We start from the raw sequence: 18,233 nt of genomic DNA on the forward strand, positions 1-18,233 counted from the left end.
GAGGAATGGCAACTTCCCAGCAGAACACCTGAGAACGATCCTTGACTCTCTTTTTTTCTTTTTTTCTTGACTCTCTATCAAAGTCCAACTCCTCACTGTCCTTACTGGTTCTGCCTTCACTGGGCCTTTATCATCCCTTATCCTGACTGCCCCAGTAGCCTCTGATCTAGTCTCCTTGCCTTGGGTCTAACCTCCCCAGTCATTCTGCACATCATTCTTCCTGAGTGTGCCCCCCACTCCCCAGCTTTCAGCATAATGAGCAGACTCCATGATCTGGCTCCTGCTTACCAACCTATCCCAGCTAATCTCTTGACTTCTATCTCTAGCCCCAATCTCCAACACTCTGCCCTCCAGATATACTCGAAGTTCCCAGAACTCCCTGTGTCATCATGTCTTCATCTACTCCTCTGTGCTAGTAACGCCTTCCACTTTCTCCTCCAACCTGCCCACTAGTTCAATCCAAAGTTTTCTAGAAAGTTTCACCCATCCCACCAGAAGGGCTGACCACTCTCTCCCTCTGTGCCTCACCGCAGCACCTTCCTGTGTTTGCAGTTATACTTCTGTGATTACTCAGCTGAATGTTCCTCCCTCACCAGATTGAGAGCTCTTCAAGGGCCAGGACTCCCTTTCCGTCTGTAGTGTTCATGTGTGAGGAAAGGCACGTGAGGAGCAGAAGCTTAGTGAATGGTTCTTTACTGATGGACTCATGGACAACATTAGCTCAAAGCTGAGATAAGACTGCCTTGGGGGTAGGGGACAAGGGACTTCAAACCAGATAGGAACTCAGAAATCTATAGGACACAGTGTCTCAAAACAGGCATATGTTTCACCCAGAGATGTGTTTGTCCCTCTCTAGGAACATAGTGGGGAGACGGGGAGAGAACACAGGTTTAAATATTAAAAAATAGCAAAGAGTCTAAAGATGTTATTATACTTTTTTTTTTAAGTGAAGGGACATTCATGATCATAAATCTTTAGGACAAGGTTGTACCTTTTAAGTGTATGTTTAAAAATATGATCCAGGCAGCCCCAGTGGCACAGCATTTTGGTGCCGCCTGCAGCCTGGGGTGTGATCCTGGAGACCCGGGATCGAGTCCCACATCGGGCTCCCCGCATGGAGCCTGCTTCTCCCTCTGCCTGTGTCTCTGCCCCTCTCTCTCTCTGTGTCTATGAATAAATAAATAAAATCTTAAAAAATAAAAAATAAAATAAATAAAAAAATAAAAATATGATCCAGGGGAACCTAGGTGGCTCAGTTGGTTAATTGTCTTAGCTCTTGGTTTCAGCTCAGGTCATAATCTCAGGGTCCTGAGATCAAGCTCCATATCAGGCTCCGTGCTCGGCTGGGAGCCTGCTTGTCTCTGCTCCCTCTCCCACTCGTCTCTAAAAAAAGAAAAAAAAAGAAAAAAGAAATCCAGTACTCTTTGCAAGAGGAACTGAGGACCAGAAAAGAGGGACTGGGGCACCTGGCTGGCTCCATCAGTGGAGCTTGTGATTCTTGATCTCAGGGTCATGAATTCAAGTCCCATGTTGGGTGTAGAGATCACTTTGAAAAAAGAAAAATAGGGACGCCTGGTGATCAGTTGGTTAAGCATCTGCCTTCGACTCAGGTCATGATCCTGGGGTCCTGAGATCGAGCCTCATATCCAGCTCCCTGCTCAGCAGGTAATCTGCTTCTCTCTTCTCTCTCCCTCTGTCCCCTCCCCTCCACCATACTCTCTCTCTCTTTCAAACAAATAAAATCTTAAAAAAATAAAAAATAAAAAGGAAACTGAGCACACTGAGGCCACAAAGCAAATGGCATAGTGGTTTCTTCCCTCCTAATCCTGTTTTCTGGTCACACTATACCATACTTCTTGTGTGAATTGATTTAGACCAGAAAAGAGGGAGAGCAAATGATCTTCTCACTCCTCCCAAAATAAGGAACTGCAAGTTAGGTAAGAGCTTCTCTTCTCTTCTCTTCTCTTCTCTTCTCTTCTCTTCTCTTCTCTTCTCTTCTCTTCTCTTCTCTTCTCTTCTCTTCTCTTCTCTTCTCTTCTCTTCTCTTCTCTTCTCTTCTCTTCTCTTCTCTTCTCTCTCTTCTCTCTCTTCTCTTCTCTTCTCTTCTCTTCTCTTCTCTTCTCTTCTCTTCTCTTCTCCTTCTCCTCTCCTCTCCTCTCCTCTCCTCTCCTCTCCTCTCCTCTCCTCTCCTCTCCTCTCCTCTCCTCCTTTCTCTTCCTTTCTTCCTTCCTTTCTCCCTCCCTCCCTCCTTCCCTTCCTTTCTTTTTTCCTAAGTAATCTCTATGCCCAGTGTGAGGCTTGAACTCACAAACCCAAGATGAAGAGTCATCTGCCCCACCAACTAAGATGGCCGAGTGCCTCATAGATAAGTTTCTTGAGAAAAGTAGGGTGTGGATGGCCATCTTGATTGCCATTGCTCACTTTTGTCTTTATACTCTTTTGCTCACATGTCTCCTAAAAGACATTTGAAAAGTGGTGTATCCCTTTGTACACTTTTAAGCTGACATCAAATTAAAAAAAATATTTTTTTTTACTATAACCTTAAATAGTTGCAAAGGATGTTCTTGGAGGGTTTTTACAGGGTGCCAGGGTGCTGCACATTGGTGCCTCTTTTCTGAGCACCAGTAGAATACAATTTTGAAATTGTTATCTTCAATTATATCCCTAAGGAATGTCAATAAAAGGTATCTACAATGTGACCTCCTTTCAAGTGTAGCTTGGTGAGCTGGGGTATTTGTTGAGGAACGGAAGCCACACCTTTTGGGGTCAGTGGTGCTCAGCATCATCCCTTGAAAAAAGTACATGGGCAAATTCTGGTCAGAAATTTTACATTATTCCTTTCTCTTCTTCCAACTCCTATTTATGTTCATCCTACTGTCACCACAGGACTTTATCATACGTACAATTCGTTTTCTTTTTTTTTTTTAAGATTTTATTTATTTATTCATGAGAGACACACAGAGAGAGGCAGAGACACAGGCAGAGGGAGAAGCAGGCTCCACGCAGGGAGCCCGATATGGGACTCAATCCTGGGTCTCCAGGATCACTCCCTGGGCCGAAGGCAGGTGCTAAACCACTGAGCTACCCAGGCTGCCCTGCACTTCATTTTCATGCCCTACTGTCTTTTTTTTTTTTTTTTTTTTTTAAGATTTTATTTGTTCATGAGAGACACACAGAGAGAGGCAGAGACATAGGCAGAGGGAGAAGCAGGCTCCATGCAGGAAGCCCAATATGGGACTCCATCCTGGGACTCCAGGATCATTCCCTGGGCTGAAGCCAGACACTCAACCCCTGAGCCACCCGGGTGTCCCATGCCCTACTGTCTTTTAATGATTGCCATTTTGTACCTTTTTGAAACAAAAATACTCACTTAAATTCCAATGTTAATTTTTTTTTTTTTAAAGTAAACTCTACAGCCAGTGTGCAGCTCAAGCTCACCACTCTGAGATCAAGAGCCTCATGCTCTACTGACTGAGCCAGCCAGGCATTCCTCCAATTATAATTTTATTTTCTTGTGGCTATAAACCTTGAAGTGTCATTTCTTCTGGCTAGAGATGCCATTGCAGTTCTTATACCTAATTGACCAAAAGCCATACAAGTGCATTACAAATTTTGATAGCTATTTGCATATGGAGGGTTAAATTGTATTTACTGAGAGGGATTTTTTAAACGCACATTCACATATACATTCATCAATGCTATTTATGTCTAGGCTGAGACAGGAATCACCATCAGTACTACCGCTAGTACATTTTAATCCATGTATGAATTTTGAAGCCTTGCTTGCATAATCAGATGGAGCTGGAGAGGGCTTAGTTATTGCAGTGCCACTCAGTTCTTTGAATTCTTTCCAAGATACACGCCAAAAATTACTTAGAGATCTTTTATAAAAAATTAATGAACAATTCCATTAGATCTTCCCTCAATGCTGTGCCATGGCAACCTCTTTTCTCTAAGTCTGTTTCCCTGAAGGAGCTTCCAGAACAAGGTAGAACAGTTGCCAATATGCCCACTGACTGGAGGCCCATGAGAGTAGAGGCTGCTTGGGCAGAGCTACCCACAGGTCTCAGCGTCCTAAGCCCACAAGAAGCCCCTGATAGTTCTCCTCCAGCTCTGGCTTACCCCTTTTCCCTCTCCAGGTCCAAATCTCTGGATCTGGTGCCTGAAATTCCCTGGAGCTGAAAATCAGGATTGTTTTCCGCCTCCCACTCTCTCCCTAAGCTGACTACCTCCGCGGGACAAAGACTCACACTGTGTAATTTGCCAATCAATCCGGTAATCTAAAATGATGGTGCTGCTCTTAAAAACAGCATCAGCAAAGAGATGGCCTCTGCAAGCTGGCCTGCCACATTCACCTCCTGGGTTCAAAATGATGTGCTTTTTAAAAGGCAAGTTTGCTGAAAGCTTTCGGTGTCAGCTTTTTGAGCCATTTACAATCAGCTCTCATACAATGTAGGCCACTAGCAGGCTCTACCCGATTCACTAAACCACTCTAGAAAATTGTGTGGCGCTGGCCCCAACTCGCCTCTGTTAGCATTTTAGTTCAGAGCATTCACTTTGCTTTTGTATCTGGGCCTACTTGGATTCTTGCCTCATTCTGACCGCATTAATTATCTCAGGTTTCACCAGGACCCTCTCCTTGGCTTGCTCCCGTTTCTAATAAAGTCACAACATCAGAGCTGTGTACATCCGTAACTTCTTGCATTATTGACCTTTGCTCTGAAACAGAAACAGAATCCTCTTTGCTCCTGGAAGGCTGCTTGATGCCTTGGAAATAGCCCGGAAGCTGGTGGAGGCAGATGCCAGGGTAACTGGTCTGCACCGTGTCACGGACAGTGAGCCAGGCTCGCTCTCTCCTCTACCAGCGACAGTCAGTCCTACACCCACACAACTGGATACAGACGTTTGCTCTGTCTTATCCTCCCACCCAGGATCTCGGGAAGTTCAAAAGCTTTGGTGTGTTTAGATAGATAGCGCCAAGCGTGCAGGTAGTTGGCGAATGTTGGCGGCCATTGTTAGAATCCAAGAGGACCGTATTCCTCAGAATCGGAGGCCTGTTTCACGAGGAAATCTTTCTCATGATTTCAGGGAACGTGGTGGATTTGGTAGATTTCGATGGATGAAGAACAGAGCTGACTGGTAAGCAGACCGCTTAAGAGGCTTGAAGCATTATCTCCTTAGGCCCACGGTCCCCAGGGGGAGGAGGAGGGACCACAGGGCTGGGGCCTGGGCTGCCAGGGAAAGTGGGTGAAGGGCTGCTTTGTCAGCTCGGACAGGGCTGGTTTCCACAGCTCTTCAGGCCAGCAGGGTGGAGCCCAGGCTGCGGGTGAGTCATGGTGGCTGCGTGTGTGGGCAGCAGTTGGCCCCACCTGCCTAGTGGAGGGAGCGCTGGGGCACCTGGGAGAGCCAGTCCTGCCCCGGGTGGTGGCCCCACAAGAGCCCCCTTTCCCAGCCCTGAGCCGGGGACACTAGGAAATGCTCCCCCTGAAGCCAGGGAAAGAGCATGAGTTCATGACCAGGGCCCACGGCCCCCATCCAGGAGGTGGAGGAGGCCCAGGCCCTGCCCTCAGACGGCTGTGGTCCCCCCGGAACATAGAGACCCACCCGGAGGGGCGCGGGGAAGCCGAGTGAGTGACCAAGGCTGCAGCCTGGAGTCGCAGATCTGGGTGTCGTTTGTGGCTGCTGCTTACTAACCACACGAGTCTAGGCAGATCACTCACTTTGGCTCCAAAGAAGGGGATGATGCCGGCCCCACAGGGGTTTTTTTTATAAAAATTCAGTAATGTTTCATAAAACATAGGTCAATATAAAGGTCTCTGCAAATGGCTAGCTGACAGACTTGACGGTTTTCTAGGCAGAGCCCAGTCAAGGGTCTAGGGCTGGAAAGTGAGGTGGTTTTTTTTGAAAGATTTTATTTCTTTATTCATGAGACACACACACACACACACACACACACACACACACACACACAGAGGCAGAGACACAGGTAGAGGGAGAAGCAGGCTCCATGCAGGGAGCCTGATGTAGGACTTGATCCTGGGACCCTGGGCTCATGACCTGAACCAAGGGCAGATGCTCAACCACTGAGCCACCCAGGTGTCCCAGTGATGTCCTTCTGAGGTCTGAGGAGGCTGCCGTGTAGTTCCAATGGCTGACAGGAGGGTACCTTGACTGTGGGGGTCATGAAGACTAGACTCTAGAGGTAGGCATTTGCTCCTTAAGTCATGCAGAATCTGTGACTGTCTGCAGCAGGAAGGGTGACTTCAGGTCTCTAGAAGATGGGGCTATACTGTGTCTTCCAACATAGGGCTTGGGGGGGTTTGGTCAGTAAAACAACAACACAAAAACAAAAAAATATAAGGCTTGGCATGTTTCCTTGGTGAGGTGACATGAGCAGTGAGGACAAGGCAAAATGTCCACCCCCCTGGGACACACCCGCACTTCACCCTTGGCGAGTTAAGAAGCCAGTGAGTGACCCGAGGCTCAGCTGAGAGACCCCCCCTCGCCGAGCTCCTCAAGGCCCAGACCTTAGTGTAGAGACCAGGCTTGCAGAAATCTCTGGCTACTGCAGTAGAATGAAAGAAAAATCAGGAGGGCTTCCTGGCTGGCTCAGTTGGCAGAGCATGTGACTCTTGATCTCGGGGTTGTGAGTTTGAGCCCCACCTTGGGTGTAGAGATTACTTAAAAATAAAATCTTGGGGATGCCTGGGTGGCTCAGTCAGTTAAGCGTCTGACTCTGTGATCTCAGCTCAGGTCTTGATCTCAGGGCCATGAGTTCAAATTCTGTGTTGGGCTCCACGCTGAGCTTAGAGCTTACTTAAGAAGAGAAAAAAAGTCTTGGGATCCCTGGATGGCGCAGCGGTTTGGCACCTGCCTTTGGCCCAGGGCGCGATCCTGGAGACCCGGGATCGAATCCCACGTCGGGCTCCCTGCATGGAGCCTGCTTCTCCCTCTGCCTGTGTCTCTGCCTCTCTCTCTCTCTCTCTCTCTCTCTCTGTGACTATCATAAACAAATAAAAATTAAAAAAAAAAGAAAAAAGTCTTAAAAAAAAAAAAATCAGGAGCCTCTGAGCCAGTCCCTTATTTTACAGGAGGAAGAACAGCCCAGAGTGGGAGCTTGATGTGTGTAAGTCACACAGCAGGCAGTGAGAGCCAGCCTCCCATCCCTCCCCCTTCAAAAAGGCCTTGTGGCAGGGAAGGTCGACCTTAGTCACCCAGCAGCCCCCCGCCACACACACACCTCCTCCAGCCAAGCGATGGCCTCCCAGGTCAGGGAGTGGCGGTGAGGTCAGCACTTCTCAGAGGAGGGGAGAGGAGGTGCCGCCCTGCCCCTGGGATGGTCAGGTCTCCACCTCACCTCTCCCTCTCTGGCTCTGGGCAGGAGCTTCCAGTGAACCTGGCTGGGCAGCCTTTGCCTCCTTGGAAAGGCTCCAGGGACATTACAAGGAAAGGGCTCTTGTCTGCAGTCTGTATTCTCCAAGGGCCCTGGCACGCCCTGTCTAGGGGGGCTCGGGGCTGCTCCTCACCCCCTCCCTTCCCCTTCTTTCCATTTCAGGGGTGCTGGGGGGCGGGGAAGAGCAGAGGCACAGCGCACTGAGTCACTTGCAGAAACGGCCCGGGCCGCGTCATCCTTTACAAACTTACAGCCAGCTTATGGCAGCCCTCCGTCCAAAACCCCTCCTCGGTTCCTCGGTCCAGTAAAGCCCGAGTCTGAACAAACCCTGCCTTTCGCGCCTTTGTCACCTCCCGGACTGCAGTTCTGTGTCTCTCCCTCAATCACCCCATCACCCCTCCAGCCTGACCCCTCTCTGCTTCCCTCTCTCCAGACATGGCAGCCCGGCAGCCTCAGGACATTTGCACTTGCTGCCATCCCCCCAGAGCCCTCCTGATCTTTGCTGCGACGTCACCTTCTGGGCTTCTTGGATCACCGTGTTTGAAGACGACACCTGCCCTTCACCCCTCACCTCTTCCTTGGTTTTATTTTTCTCCAACTAACATACTATGTACTTCACCGTTACTTTAACATAACAGCCATCTCGGCCCCGCCAGGATGACAGCAACGTGACAGCAGATGTTTTTGTCACTCTGTACATTCACTGCTGGATCCTTGGGATGTTGCATAGCGCCTGGCACGTAGCGGGCCCCCCACAAGCCCCTGGTGAACACCAAGTGGATAAATGAGGGAATGATTAAACAAATTAAGAGAGCAGCAGAAGCTATTTGGCCCCTCCTGGGCAGAGGATGTCCCTGCCCTCTGTTCTGGAACTCCTGAAAAGTGCCAGACTATGGACTTTGTAAGAGGGAACGGACAAAACCGGGGTCCAGATCTTGGCTGTTTACCAACACCCCCCCCCTGAGGCAGTCACCACCTCTCCCCTGCTCCTCCAAGCCCATCTTTTATTTTTTAGACAGCTTAGTCAGCTCCTTTTAGCCCAAGCAAAACCGTCTGGTTTCTTCACATCTGTCTTATTTGCTGGAGGTACAAATTAGACATAATAAAAGGCACAGACCTGAAGCGTGCAGCGTGATGACTTTTTATATGTACGGCCTCCTGGGCCACCACCACCCAGTCCAAGACGCGAGCCATTTCTACCACCCCGGGAGGCTTCCCAAGGTTAGAGACCCTCCTGACTTTATCACCCCAGGATTGGCTGCGTCTAGACCTTCCCCTAAATGAGTCGCAGAGTAGGTGGGCTTTTGTGTCTGGCTTTCCCTGCCCAGAGCTGTGTCTGTGAAGCTTCTCCATGTGGCCTCCTATTGCAGGGTTTGGCTTTTTTACTGCTGTACAGATTCCTCTTCACGTCTTCCTGAGTCGGGATTACGTGATTGGGGCCAGGTTCTTCGTCAGGCCTCACCCTCAGCTCTCGGGTCTCTGGCTTTTCGTGGACACACAGGCTGGAGGGGGACTCAGTTGCTCTGCTCCACACTTGGTGAGGCAGACCGGCCCTTGGAAGGCAGACCAGCATCCCGGGCGAGGGCTGGGCCCTAGAATCAGGCTGGCCTCAAACTGCTCATCTGCCACTTGGGGAGGTGATTTTGGCCAAAGCACTAAGCCTTTATTTCTTTGACCTTAAAATGCAGATAAAATCATACTACTATGTGGCACGGCTGTGAAGATGAAAGAAAATGGCCCATGAGTCCGGTACTCGGGGCTGGGGGATGCTGGATGCATGCTACCTACCTCCGCCAGGGCTTAGACCGCCAGATGCTCGTCCGTAATTGTCTTTATTGGGATCTTTCCCAAGAAGCCAATCCATAGCTCTTTCCTGGCCATCTCCCCTCACCCCCCAACGATGCTGCTTGCTCAGGCCTCAGTTTCTTCAACTTGCATAACATTTTATAAATGGGCGAGGAAGAAATACAAGGAAACGCACCTACATAGGGACCATTTACAAGCACCATAATGAAAGCTTTGTATCCTCATTAAACAGGATTCATTAAGAGACCTTCGTTCAGGACTTTGAACTTGAACTTCATAAAGAGCTGAGTGAAGAAGTAGTTTTAAGTGCAGAACGCAGGCACCAATTTGAGATTCAATCTGCTTTCCCAGATGGAGAAGCCTGAGCCACCCACACCCACTCATCATGGTCTGTTGCCTCCCAGCTGGAAAGCCGCCACCTCCACGACGAGGCCACACATGAGACGCAGCCCCACTGAGGGGGCCTGGGCGCCTTATGGGAACACCAATGTCACCCCATGACTCAGCCCCTCAGGACTACCAGCCTGGCTGCAGTGACGAGGCACATGCAGTGACTGTATCAAGGGCACGACTAGGGAGCACTTAGTGACCCAGTGACGACCATCACCTCCCCTTCGAACCGTCACAAATGATTAATATCAGCAGTAATAGTATCTGATATGGGCGGGCAGTCAACAATGTGCCAGTCACCCATGAAGTGGGACTCTGAGCCTCTGGGGAGTCACTGCTGCCTTTGTTGATGGGTGAGGTGAGGTCTCAGGACCGGCAGCGAGTGCCAGCCCCCACCCCCACAGCCTCTCCTGACACTGGCCACAGGCCAGGGATGCACTGTCCCTGTGCAGTCCCCCCACAGGGCGGGCTGCGGCACTCGGGGGGCCACCTTGCTGGGAGACCTTTGTTGAGGGATTACCCTGCAGCGGGCCCTTCATGCCCTAGCTCATTTAATCCAATTCAACAAGTCTGCGGGGTGGGTGCCATGGGTTGAATTGTGTGTCTCCCCAAAAGAAGCTGAAGTTCTAACCCCAGGACCTGTGAATGTGACCTTCCTTGGAAGTAGAGTCTCTGCAGAGGATCAAGTTCAGATGAGGTCATTAGGGTGGGCCCGGATCCAGCAGGACTGGTGTCTCCTGACGCAGAGGGGAAGTCTGGACGCTGCACCACGCACAAGGGAAGCGGGGATGATGGAGTAGCTGAGGTGAGCCTACGAGGGTTCCCGAGAGGCTGCTTGCTCCCTCGCAGGTGGGCACGTGCCCGCCCCTGCTGTCCACACTGTCCACTGCCGTGCTGTCCACACCCGCTCACACCCACTGCAGCCTGGCGGCCTCCCCTGGAGAGGGAAGTGCTGAGTCAGTGGCTGGGGGAAGGAGACGCCAACACAGGCCCAGGGCTGGGGCGGGGAGGGCGGGGAGGGTGCTGCGCGTGGAGTGGGGGTGGGTGCTGTAGCTTGAAGACGGAGGAGCCACCAGAAAGCCTGTGCTGGAAGTGCCCGGAAGCGGTGCCCACCTTCCCTCTTCAAGGTCCTGCACTACCCCTGGCACAGGTGGGGACCCTGCCACGGCCACAGAGTGGAGCACGGGGCCGGCCAGGAAACGAAGGGGTGGCCGAGGGCAGAGGGTTTGGAGATGGGGTAAAGAGAGGGTGAGGGCGCTGGCGTCAGGTGCGCCTGGGCTCCCGTTCTGTTTTCTTCACTCACTGGCCCGGTGAATTTGAACTGACCTCCCTTGGCCTCAGTCTCCCCATCTGTAAATTGGAAATATTACCTTATGAAGTAGTGGCAATTTTAAAACTCCCTCAGTGGGATGTCTGGGTAGCTGAGTCACTCAAGCATCTGCCTTCAGCTCAGGTCATGATTCCAGGGTCCTGCGATCGAGCCGCACATCGGGGTCCCTGTTCCACCAGGAGTCTGCTTCTCCCTCTCTCTGATGCTCCCCACCCCCGGCCCTGTGTGTACTCTCTCTCTGTCAAATAAATAAATGAAATCTTTAAAAAAATAATAAAAATAAAAATCCCTCACTTAGCATAGTCCCTGATGTACAGTAAGGACTCCATAAATGTTAGTGGTTGTTGTCTTCATTGTTATGGGAGTGGCCCTGGACCATCCTGAAAATAAACACGGTGTAGAGGGAACAAGGTGTGGTGGGTCCTGTACAGAGAGGTGCAGCATGAAGCAGCCAGGTGCCAAGCCAGGGTCCCTGCCCGGCTCGGCACGTGTTCCTTGGGTGACCTTGGATGAGCACCGGGGAGCCAGTGTGTGGCTCTTGCAGCCTCTGTAGCAGAAGGCTGGGAGAAGAACAGGGCCGCACTGGGAAGATGGCTTTGACCAAGTGGAGGGATCCATTCAGTGGCTCTTTTCTTCACTTTTTCTTTTCCTTTCCTTTTTTCTTTTTCTTTCTTTTTTTTCTTAAAGATTTTGTTTATTCATGAGAGACACACAGAGAGAGGCAGACATAGGCAGAGGGAGAAACAAGCTCCCTGTGAGGAGCCCGATGACGGGCTTGATCCCAGGACCCCGGGATCACACCCTGAGCCAAAGGCAGACACTCAACCACTGAGTCACCCAGGTGCCCCTCTTTTTTTTTTTTTTTTTTTTTTTTTAACAGCAGCAAAACTCTAAAAGAAATCTAAGGCAGAAAGCCAACAGACACAGATGGAGGCAGCACACCAAGTGGCACAGCCTAGGGCTCCAGTGTCCCACCCTGTTAGGCCCTTCCCCCCCCACACCCACTCGACAGCACCCCAGGACTTCTCAGTGACCCATGGACTGAGTGACCCCCAGCCCTAATGCCCCAAGTCTTCAAGCTAGAAGTTCATTCGTCTTCTTCCTGGTCCCTTCCAACCCAGAAAAGTTGCGATGTGCTGCCTGTACCCCTGTGTGCATGCTGTGTGCATAGCAGGCTGTGCCCAGAAGTCAGGGCACCCCTGGAGTGGATGTGAAGGAGAGGTGACATCTACCCCTCCTTCACTCGAAAACAAACTGGAGGTGACCTGCTGAAAGGAGTTAACAAGTTATAGAGGTGGTCCTCCGGCTGGCTTAGTAACTGGGCCAGCCTTGGCTTACTGACTTCCAAGAGCTGATGGGTGATGTTCCAGGAAGGATGTGGCCAGGGAGGGGATCCCCTTGCTTGATCCAAACCCAGCAAACGCCATGGGGACCAGTGTCTTCAATTCTGGGGCCACCGGAAACATGGGGTGTTGCGCTTGCCTCACTTCTGCGGGCAAGGTCATGCTTTGATTTTTCCCCTCACACTCTGATAGGAATTGCAGGACTCGGAGAGAGATGGCCCCTGCAAGAACCTCACTTTTCCTTTATCCCCATGGTTTGCAGGGCCAAGAGCACCTTTGCGCCTGCAGGTGGGATTCACCGATGGTGAGCCTGAGGCTCGGAGGCCGGGGTGCAAGTCGGGGTCCCCAGGCCCTGAGCTCAGGATTCTGGAGACCACATGCTGCAGATCTCTCTTTCTCATGGGTTTTCGTGGGAATTGTAGGTATAAGTTCTCTGTCATTTTTTGTCTATTAACTTTCTTCAAGATCTTTCTCACTGAACGCATTTATTTATTTATTTATTTTTAAAGATTTTATTTATTTATTCATGAGAGACTCAGAGAGAGGGGGAGAAGCAGGCTCCCTGCGTGGAGCCCGATGCGGGACTCGATCTCAGGACCCTGGGATCACGACCTGAGCCGAAGGCAGACGCTCAGCCACTGAGCCACGCAGGTGATCCCTGAGCTCACCTCTCTAATTTGTACATAATCATGGGCAGCCCCCATGGTGGTGCAGCGGTTCGGTGCCGCCTGCAGCCCGGGGTGTGATCCTGGAGACCTGGGATCGAGTCCCACATCGGGCTCCCTGCATGGAGCCTGCCTGTGTCTCTGACTCTCTCTCTCGCTCTGTGTCTCTCATGAATAAATAAAAAAATTTTTAAAATCTAAAAAAAAAAAATTGTACATAATCAAATACATCAACATATTTTTCCTTATGGACCTTGTTGAGTTTCCTTTAAGGGGTCGTTTCCCGCCTCTGGGTCACAAGATGTTCTCCGTTTTATTGTCTAGCTGCGCATCTCCGCCTGTCCTGGGGAGAGTTAACCCTGGCTCACCCTGGACTCGCCTGGGCACCCTTTTCCTCTCCAGGCCTCGGTCTCCTCACATGTAAACTAACAGGCTGTCCTCACCGTCCAGTGATGAAATTCTGGATTCTCTTTCCTACCTTGAATGACAATAGGCACTGACTGAGTGATTTCTGGGTGTCTGGAGGCAAAGCCCTCCTCACACTCTACAGCCCTAGGAAGTACCTGCCAACATTGTCCCCACTCTACAGATGAGGAAGTTGGGGCTCTGAGAGGCAAGTGGCTTCCCTGAGGTCACATGGCCGGTAACTGGCAGGGATGGAACTCATGCATCTGTAGTTTTCTTTAAGATCTTGCTCCCTGGAACGCCTGGGTGGCTCAGCGGTTGAGCCGCCCAGGGCATGATCCGGTGTCCTGGGATCAGTCCCACATCGGGCTCCATGCAGGGAACCTGCTTCTCCCTTTGTCTCTCTCTCTCTCTCTGTGTGTCTCTCATGAATAAATAAATAAAATCTTTAAAAACAAAGAAAAAGAACTTGCCCCCTGCCCTGGCACTCCTCCCTCCCTCAGGCTCTGCACACTACCTCAGCAGGTAGCAGGAAGTCACTCTCCTGAGCACATTCTCCAGAAGTGCTTCCTCTTCAACTGATTTTTGAAGATGGAGCGAAGAACAAGATGAAGTTGTGCCAAAGCCAGACTGAGTCATGGAAGAAGGTGGTGAAGGGGGCGGCACCACTGGAACATGTGTGCTGCTTTCCTGATGGTGTGGGTCCTGCTCCCTCCCCCTTCCTCAGCCTCACCCAACTGGGAGGACCTGGCACCAGCGGGTAGGGATGCATCTCGGGCTGTAATTCGTAATTCGGGGCCCTCCTGTGACCACGGTCAGCCTAGGGCTGGCTCCATTTTCCCAGGACCAGGCATCACCAGCAATGAGGCCCAGCTGGGTCCCAAACTCCTGTTTGCCACCTTCGCTGCCTGAGGCCCGGTGCATGCCTGCTGCCAGGCTCTCCTGGAATTCTCTGATGTCATCAGGTGTGGGCTTTCTGGAAGGGCCTGCCTGGCTCAGAGGTGGGTCTGCTGTCTGGCCTGGCACTGACTGGTCAGTCTAAGACCAGTGTCCCACAGTGTGCCCAGAGCTAGTCCCATAGTCCATGTCTAAAGGCACCCTTGTCAGCCTGCTCCTGGGTGCTTGGATCCCATTTTGACTTATCAAAAATGCTATGAAATATTTTAACTGACCAGTACTCTCTGTACCGGCCACATGGCACCCTCTTCCCACGCCACTTCTTGGAGCCACTGACACAAAGGGATGCATGGGCATTCTGGTCGGTCCCTCAGGACTCTGAAAAGACGGAGAAGAGGCGAGACATCTTGGGCTGAGCAGGACCCCCCCGGTTTCTGTGATGACGAAGCAGGTGGTATTGGTGACTGGGAGCACCTGGCAGGGCACGGCTCTGCGCAAACCTCTCCGGCCCTCGCATGCAAAGTGAATGCAGCAGCAGCCCAGGTGCCCTGCACAGCTCAGAGGTCTGGGCAGCAGGTTTCAGAATCGGCCATCATCCGGCAGTTTGGTTTCACAGAGCTGACATCTTCAGTCCTGGTCATGAAGGAAGCTCATGGAAAACACTAGAAGCAAAAGCCTGGGGTTCTTCCTCCAACGATATTAAATGTGTACAAATCAAATGCCTCAAGTGAAGTGAATGCTCTGAATTAGCTGCCACAATTTAACAGGAAAAGTATTTCCCATAAAGGTCTGGATTTTGGGGGACACCTGGGTGGCTCAGTGGTTGAGCATCTGCCTTTGGTTTGGGTCATGATCTCAGGGTCCTGGGATCGAGTCCTGCATCGGGCTCCCAGTAGGGAGCCTGCTTCTCCCTCTGCCTATGTCTCTGCCTCTCTCATGAATAAATAAATACAATCTTTAAGAAAAAAAATCTAGATTTTTGTTTTCGGTCGAAAAATTGGAAAACCTGGCAGGACTGGGTTCTGTGTTCTTGCTTGGAAAAATTTGACAGGAGCTGAGAGTCCTAGTCCTGAGTCAGCCCTGATGCCCTCATTCCGGAACCTTTTCACCATGGCCCGTGTTCCTTATGCCCAGCCACCTCTCTTCATTTCTGTCTCTTTCCATAGGTGGATAAATTTATTTTTGTTGTTTTTTGGGGGGAGAGGGGTTGGTCTTATATTCTTTTATTATATATATGTAAATCTGTTTTGTGTACAAGGATTGGTTCTATCAGATAAAGTTTTTTTACTCCCATAGAGTCCATCTGTCAAAATAAGTCCCATAGTTGGAGAAAGCCGGCACACTTGTCCTGCTCTCGTTGATTCACAGACCGCATGAGCCACATGGAGACCATCTAAAGGCTCTGAGAGGTCCAGAGATTTCCCAAGCATAATGGTCCCATGTGACATAGTGGGTGACTTGCCAAGCAGACTCTGGGCCCTAGGGGTGGGCCCCAGGCTTGATGCGTGGGTATCCTATCAAAGCACCGGGCAGGCCTCACTGAGCTGGCAGATGGACACCTCTCTGATGTGGGGGAAGCTGTCTGTTTGACTCACAGGAGGGACACATAAGAAGATCAGATGATGGATTTCAAACCAGGGCCAGTGAGTCAGCGTCCGGCCCCCAGCCTTGCCCTCGGCCTGGGTGTCCCCTCATAAGCCCGGCCAACGCTGCTGTCCTAAGGGTTAAAGTGAGTAGAACCTCTACCCCAGGACACTGACCGTGGGGCCCAGCCCCTCCCAGGCGAGGTGCCCTGCTCAGGCAGGGGTGCTGACTCAGTTGGCCATGCCAGTGCCTGAAGCAGCTCCGGAGGTCACCCAACCTGTCGAGTTCTTTCATGTCAGCGGGAGCTGCCTGGCGACGCTCCCTGGAGCACACTGCTGCTTCTGAGCCTGTCTGATTCGCTGCTGGGCAAACCAAAGGGTGGAGGACTGCAGTCAGCTGGGGATGCCCGCCGTGGTGGGCAAGGAAGGGACAGTGGTTGGCCATGACATGGCATCCTGCCTCTAGTCGGAGGGCCAGATCAGAGGCCCTTCCTGGGGTTGAGGGGAGCCCATGAGAAGGAACTGGGCTCTGCAGTTTGGAGGGGAAGCTGAGGCATGAACCAACTAGATGATACGACCTCTTGATGGTGCTCTGTCCCAGCCAGCCCCAGCATGCCTGCCACTCCCATGGAGTCCTCAAAAGTAGCCATGGTGGTGTCACATGACACCCCTCCTCCACCCCCCACCCCTCCCCACTTGCCCTGTACTGTGGGTGGGGACCCAATTCCCAGGCTGATTCATCAGCCTTTGACGTGGCCAGGTGGGAATATTAACTGAACCAAGTAGATCCTCTTGGGGAAGGTGAATGGAAGACAAAGAGTAGACCAGTTGGCTGAGTAAAAACAGAGGTAAGATCAACAGACAAGTGGAGAGAGAAAGAGGACAGGAGCTGAGTGGAGTTAATGATGTGACAACCTGGGACTCCTTGGGTGGCTCAGTGGTTAAGTGTCTGCCTGCAGCTCAGGGTGTGATCCTGGAGTCCCAGGATCGAGTCTCGCATCGGGCTCCCTGCATGGAGACTGCTTGTGTCTCTGCCTCTCTCTCTTTCTGTGTCTCTCATGAATAAATAAATAAAATCTTAAAAAAAAAAAAAAATGCGGGCAGCCCAGGTGGCTCAGTGGTTTAGCGCCACCTTCAGCCCAGGGCCTGATCCTGGAGACCCGGGATCGAGTCCCACGTGGGGCTCCCTGCATGGAGCCTGCTTCTCCCTCTGCCTGTGTCTCTGCTGTGCTGTCTCTCATTAATAAATAAAAAAAAAAAATTTTTAAATGCGACAATCCCCCATTCCTGTGGCAGACACACCAGCAGAGGTGTGGGAGTGCAAAAGCATGCTTGCTCATTAATCACTGATCAATGCCCATAATCCTCTGAATCTGTTTGGACCAAAAGGATTTTTCCTGTGCTGAGGGTTTGTGCTTTTTAGGCCAGCCGGGGTCCTAGCCGCCAGCTGAGGATGTCAGGGTGGGGTCCTGGGGGCACATTGGCCAGATCATGGTGTGGCCTTGATTAAAATGATAGCCCTCTCCAACCAGAACTTGTGCTTTACTCACTCCTGGGCCACTTTGGGTAGGGCATGGCATCCCGCCTGGGGATTGGGCCTTCAGAATATATGTGAATTCATCATGAGTTGCAGCCTGGCTTTGGCTTTTTTTTTTTTTTTTAAAGATTTTATTTATTTATTTGAGAGAGAAAGAGAAAGTGTGAGCAAGCACCAGCAGGCAGGGGGTGGGGGTAGAGGGAGAGGGACAAGCAGACTCCCCATTGAGTGCAGAGCTCTATAGAAGGTTCAATCCCAGGACCCCCAGATCATGACCTGAGCCAAAGGCAGGTCACACATGACTGCCTAAGTCACCCAGGCATCTCTAGCCTTTTGTTAATTCAATAAATATTGATGAGGTGAAGATAAAAGCCTGGGCTCGCCAGCCATACCACCTGGGCTTGAGTCATGGCTCTGCCATTTACCAACAGGGTGACTTTGGGCAAGTCCTGTAGGATCCGTGTGCCTTAGTTTCCTCAGATGGAGAATGGAGATAATGATGGAATGTCACAGGGTTGTGGGGAGGGGTATATATCAGCCCTCAGAACGAGGCCTGGCATATGTGAGTGCTACTAAATGTCAGGCCTCATGCCAGGTGCTGCCTGACAAAGTGTACTTGCCACTGCCCCAGCCAACTCTAGAATTCGGGGGCCACTGAGGGCCCCTGCCCACCCTTGTCTTCCAGCTGTAGGAAAACCAGTCTTTTCCGGGCCTGAGCTCAGCCAACCTTGGTGAGACGGACATCTGCCTCCACACGCCTCCACCTGCCTCAACCCCTTGGCCCAGCAGGGCTGATGTACTAGCCAGGTGGAGGGGGCAGGGATGTGCTCTGTGCAGGGATGGAGGAGGGAGCCGCGGTCCTGGGATGCCCCTCCTGAGGGGCC

At 51.4% G+C, this 18,233-nt stretch overlaps 1 long non-coding RNA gene across 1 annotated transcript; it reads left to right on the forward strand.

The window, feature by feature from the left end:
- The first annotated feature begins 4,261 nt into the window (after positions 1-4,261).
- Positions 4,262-8,515, forward strand: LOC112651765 (uncharacterized). The gene is made up of 2 exons (XR_003131021.3): positions 4,262-5,139; positions 7,827-8,515. It is a non-coding gene; the product is annotated as an uncharacterized LOC112651765 (long non-coding RNA).
- Positions 8,516-18,233: the final 9,718 nt, after the last annotated feature.

The sequence above is a fragment of the Canis lupus genome, chromosome 4 (genome assembly GCF_003254725.2).
Source record: "Canis lupus dingo isolate Sandy chromosome 4, ASM325472v2, whole genome shotgun sequence".
NCBI lineage: Eukaryota > Metazoa > Chordata > Mammalia > Carnivora > Canidae > Canis > Canis lupus.